Genomic DNA, 5,717 nt, shown 5'->3' on the forward strand with positions numbered 1-5,717 from the left:
GTCTTGTGTCTTGAATAGAGTAGTCAAGAGCTATTGAATAACATATTTAAACCTGGTACTTCTGAAAATGTAATTTGAGGTTGTGTCCATGTGGATAAGCTAGATTATTTTCGTAAACAAAAATGAACACCACCCAAACCCAAACCAAACTGACTGAATTCAGTGAAGCCAGCTATTGAAACCTTATCTGACATTAAATAAACAGATGGATTAAAATTTTTTCACTTTGTTGCTAAGGTCATGAGAATATAAGCCTATAGTTCCTGTACTCACAGGAAAGATTCCTTCACAGATGAATCCACCTCCTCTCTTATTTCCCTCTCTAGATCTACAAGTGAACTCATCTATTCCAAAAGAAAATAGGAGCCATTTTAGAGCCCCTCTCCCTCCTACATACACACACACCAACTTTTCTCTTTTAAACCTACCAACCTGCCTGCATCGGCATCTGTTTCTTCCTCCCAACCTATCAAAGTCACTTCCTCCTCTTGTGCTCTGGATCTCATCCACTCTTGCTTTGTCAGCACTTTACCAATATAATCTTCCTTCTCTGTCTTCAAGACTTACCTCTCCACTTGTTTCTTCCCATCAGTATTTCACCACTTCTGACCCGTCTTAAAATCATCCTCCCTTAACTATGCCTTATTATCAGTCTACTGTCCAATCTCTCACATCCTCTTACACCTAAACATCCACTTTCTTCTCATCACCCACCCACCCAGTCTGTATTTAATTCCCATGACTTTATTGAAATGACTCTTTCTAAGGTCGCCCATGACCTTTGTGTCACTAAAAACGATGAACATTCTTCAAACGTCATCACAATGGATCTCTCATGAATGTAGACAATTACTTCTTTGAAATATTTGCATATCTCTTTCCTATTGGTTTTTATTTTATATCTTTGGCTAGTTCTTGTCAACTTCTTTTATTGGGTAATCCTCCTATAGATGCTCATTAAACATTGAGGTTCCTCAAAGCTTCTTCTGTTCTTTTCTTCTCACACTACATTCTTTTTCCAAATAGTGTCTATCACATTTTGGTCTTCACTTATCAAGGACTCCTGAATGTGCATCCCTGTTTCAGAAATCTTTTCTGAGCTGCAGAGAACTGTAGATACACAGCTGTTACCTCATCATCTCCAATCAGACCTCCCAAAGGCCCGTCAACCTCTGTGGCTGAGCCTCTACTCATGACCCCACCTTTGAAGCCTGACTCTCCCCTAGTGTTCCCTGGTTTAGTGAAAGTCACTACCAACCACCCAGTTGTTCAAGCTAGATAGCTAGGAGCTATACTTCTTCCTCAGTTCCCCTACTGAATCCACCATTAAATCCTACCAATCAGAACTTGTAAATATCTGTGGACTCTGTCTGTTTCCTTCCATGCCCACTGTCTCCACTCTCACCTAAGCTACTGTGATTGCTTGCCTGGCCTGGTGAATATCCTCCTAACTGCTCTCCTGATGCTTCCAAACTCTAGTCAGAGTGATTTAAGAAACAAACGTGATCACAATACTCTTCAGCTTAAAATTTTTCAATGGCCTCCTTAGATGTAAGGACCTTCATAATTTGACATTTTCGCGGACTCATCTTACATCATTCTTCCCATGCTCTTTGCCCATCAGCATATTGCTTTCTTCCACATTTTTCTGGGTAATTTCTGGGCATCCTTTGGATTACAGCTCAAATATCAGTTCCTCAGTGATGTCTTTCCTAGACTAGGTTCTGTCTCTCTACTCTATGCTTCCAGAGTACCTTTTGCTTTGCCTTTCAAGGGATTGTTGTAGTTTGTAATGACTTATGTGTTTACATGCTTGTTGATAAATTCTCTTCTCCAGAGTATCTGCTCAATCAATATCTACTGAATAAAAAGTACTCAGACATGCTTATTTAGTCAAGTGTTTGGGAAGGAAATACTTTTCCCATCCATGGGTGACTTGGGAGGTGATAGTCACTAGGGGGCATAGCCTGGTTTTGGTAGATCAGGACAGGAGTGAACTGAGTCCCAGTCTTAGCTGAAGGTCCGTAGTTGTATAGAGAAGCAGTCTATAATTACACAGCCTGGAAGATGCCAGCACCCTCGGTTGGAAAATCTCTGAGAGAACAACAAGTTAAAGTTGTGCGTTACATGGGACACTGAAGGGCTAGTCACTCCATCACAGCTGGATTCCGCCCCCGGCCCCAGCCTGCTTTGCAGTCAGTATATCATCCCCGGTAGGCCCCTCAGATCCATCTTGCAATCACTTTCTATTTCATAGCTGGGACTGTTCTCTTGACACTCATCCTGAAGTGACTGATTGCAAATTACAAGCCCCCAAAGGCCTTTCAAATTTATGCTAAAACAATTGGCAAAATTTGAGATGATTGAATGGTAAGGAAAGTATGTATTCATAGACTGTTAGAGCTGTAAGAGTGTATTTAGTCCAATGTTATCATTTTGTAGATGAGGAAACTGGGGCCCAGAAAGGTTAAGAAATTAGTAATTAGTATCACACACCAAGTTTTTGAAAAGCATATCTAGAGCACAAGTCTAATGGCTTTGCTCACTAACCTAGCTAATCTGCAGACCTATTTGAACAAGAACTCAGAGGAAAAGCTCTAAACTTGAATCAGTTCATGAAATATGGTTAAAGTCTAGAATCAGATCCTTACATAAAAAGCAATTAACCACTGAATTATGAGAAAACTTACTAAATCAGATCTATTTAATGTCTATTTTTGGTTATAATTACTTGTCATCTTGAAATATACTGTGTCATATTCTTTAGAGTCATTGTGATATATAAGTTCTAGAATATGCAGTCTTCCTGCATTTAGATCTTGTATTTAAAAGAAAGAATCAGGTTAGGAAATATCTGTCTTTTCTAATTAATGCATGGGTTTTACCTAAGCCCACAAATATTTATCCTTCATACTGTAAGTGAAAACTGGCCTTTAATTCATGAAAAGGCTAATTGGTTGATTCTGTTTGGAGGTGAGCCCACAATGAACATGTGGCAGCCTATTTAGAGACTCACATGGAGTGTGATGACAAGAGTTGCTACTTACTGAGCTGGCAAAGTCCAGCAGTTGTGACCTCCTACACTGAGCCTAGAAGACAGCTACCAGTGAATGATTGCTTTTCTTTTCTTTTTGTGGCATACAGACTCTAATATGGTCCCGAATTATCCTTTACTTCTGGTCTCTCCTACCCTTGAGTATGGGCAGGGCCGTGACTTGCTTCTAACTAATAGAAAACAGCATAGCATCACTTGTAAGGATGTCCCCTGCATGATTATGTTACATAAAATTGTAGCTTCCATCTTGCTAGAGTCTCTCTTGATGGCTTTGAATTGTACCATGGAGAAGAACTGAGGACACTCTCTGGCTAACAGCTGGCAAGGAACTGAGGTCCTTGGTCCAACATCTCTTCAGGAGTGGGGCTGTGCCAACAACCTTGTGAACTTGCAAGTGGATCCTTCTCTAGTTCAGCCCTCAGATGAGACCCCAGCCTTGGCTGGCATCTTGATTTCAGCTTTGTGAGAGACTCTGATGCAGAGGGCCTGGTTAAGCTGTGCCTGGGTTCCTGACACACAGACACTATGAGATAATAAATGTGTGCTTTTTTTTTTTTTAGGAATCTGAATTTATCTTGAAGGCTATGGAAAGGCACTGAAGGATGTTAAACAAGTTCATGACAACCAGATTTGCCTGATAGAGCCTAGTCTTGCCATTTGAAATGTGGTCCCCTGCCCAGTAGCTTTGGTACCACCCAGGAGCTTGTTAGAAATAAGGAATCTCAGCTCCACTCCAGACCTACTAAATTACAATCTGCATTTTAATCAGCACCCCAGATGATTTGTGTGTACACTAAAGTGGGAGACATATTGATCCATAGTAAAACTGATTGATCTCAGAAAACTTTGTAAAGAACCAGAGAGTAAATATTTTAGGGCCATATGATCTCTGCGGCTACCACTCAACTCTGCTGGTGCAGTGCAGGAGCAGTCATAGGCAATATGTAAACAAATGAGGTGGCTGTGTTCCAACAGAAGTTTATTTATGGATACCAGCATTTGAATTTCATGTAATTTTCAACATGTCACAAACTATTATTATTCTTTTGATTTTTTTCCCAAACATTAAAAAACGTAGAAACCATTCTTAGCTCACAGGCAGCAGAAAAGCAGGAGGAAAGTGGGCTTGGCTGTGGGCTGTAGCTTGCTGACCCCTGATCTACAGGACTCCAATCCTTAGTTTCATGTAACAACTCCTGCCCTATTTGCTTCGCATAGTTGTTGTGAAAATCAAATGACCTGGAAATTATATCCAAACCAAGCCTTTATTTTTCAGATGAGGAAGCGGAGGCCCAGAGTGGGAAAATAACATGCTCAAAGTAACACAGCTACTCAGGACTTAAACACAGACCTATTTGCTGCCCAGCAGGTTCTCCTCTCCTAGTTCTTCTGTAACTAATTGAAAGGAGAATTAGAGCCTTACCTTTTTTAATTTTTAATTTTTTATTACAGAAATTGGAGGTTTACAGAAAAATTATACAGAAAATACAGGATTCCCATATACTGCCCTCTCTCACACATAGTTTTTCCTTTTATTAACATTTTGCATTAGTGTGGTACTTTTACTACAATTGATGAAACAATATTGTAATTACATTATTAACTTTAGCCCATTATTTACATTAGGGCTTATCATTTGTGTTATACAATTCTGTGGTTTTTGGGTGTGTGTGTGTGGTAATCTATAGGCAACCTCAAATTTCTTTTTTATATCCCTTTTCAAATATACAATTCAGTGGCATTAATTATATTCACAAAGCTGTGCCTCAGTCACCATCGTCCCTTGCCAACACTTTTCCATCATCCTAAACAGAAACTCCATACCAATAAAACACCGATTCCCTATTCCCCTCTCCCACCCGGCCCCTGGTAAACTGTATTCTAGTTTCTGACTTCCGGAATTTGCATTTTCTGCTTATTTCATGTAAGTGAGCTCGTTCAGGATTTGTCCTTTTGTGTCTGGCTTATTTCACACCACATGATATCTTCAAGGTTCATCCATATTGTAACATGCATCAGAACTTCATTCCATTTTATGGCTGAATAATATTCCATTGTATTTATATACTGCATTCTGTTTATTCATTCATCTGTTGATGGGCACTTGGATTGCTTTCACCTTTTAGCACCTGTGAATGATGCCACTATGGACATTGGTGGGCAGATATCTGAGTCCCTGCTTTCAATTCTTTGGGGTATACCTGAAGTGGGATTGCTGGGTCATGTTGTAACTCTATACTTCACTTTCTGAGGAATCAACAAAATTGTTTCCACAGTGGCTGCACCATTTTACATTCCTACCAAAAATGTACCAGTGTCCCTATTTCTCCATATCCTCATCAGTACTTGTTGTTTTCCATATTTTTAATAGTAGTCATTCTAGTGGGTGTGAAATAGTATCTCGTTGTGGTTTTCATTTGCATTTCCCTGATGGCTAATGATGGTGAGTATCTTTTCATGTATTTATTGACCACTTGTATATTTTCTTTGGAGAAATACCTATCTAAGTGTTTTCCCATTTTTAAATTGTATTGTCTTTGTTGTTGAGTTGTAAGATTTCTTTATATATTATAAATATTAAACCCTTATCAGATATATGGTTTCCAAATATTTTCTCCCATTCTGTACATTGTCTTTTTACTTTCTTCCTAAAGTTCTTTGG

This window comes from Choloepus didactylus, chromosome 16 (assembly GCF_015220235.1).
Source record: "Choloepus didactylus isolate mChoDid1 chromosome 16, mChoDid1.pri, whole genome shotgun sequence".
Lineage (NCBI taxonomy): Eukaryota > Metazoa > Chordata > Mammalia > Pilosa > Megalonychidae > Choloepus > Choloepus didactylus.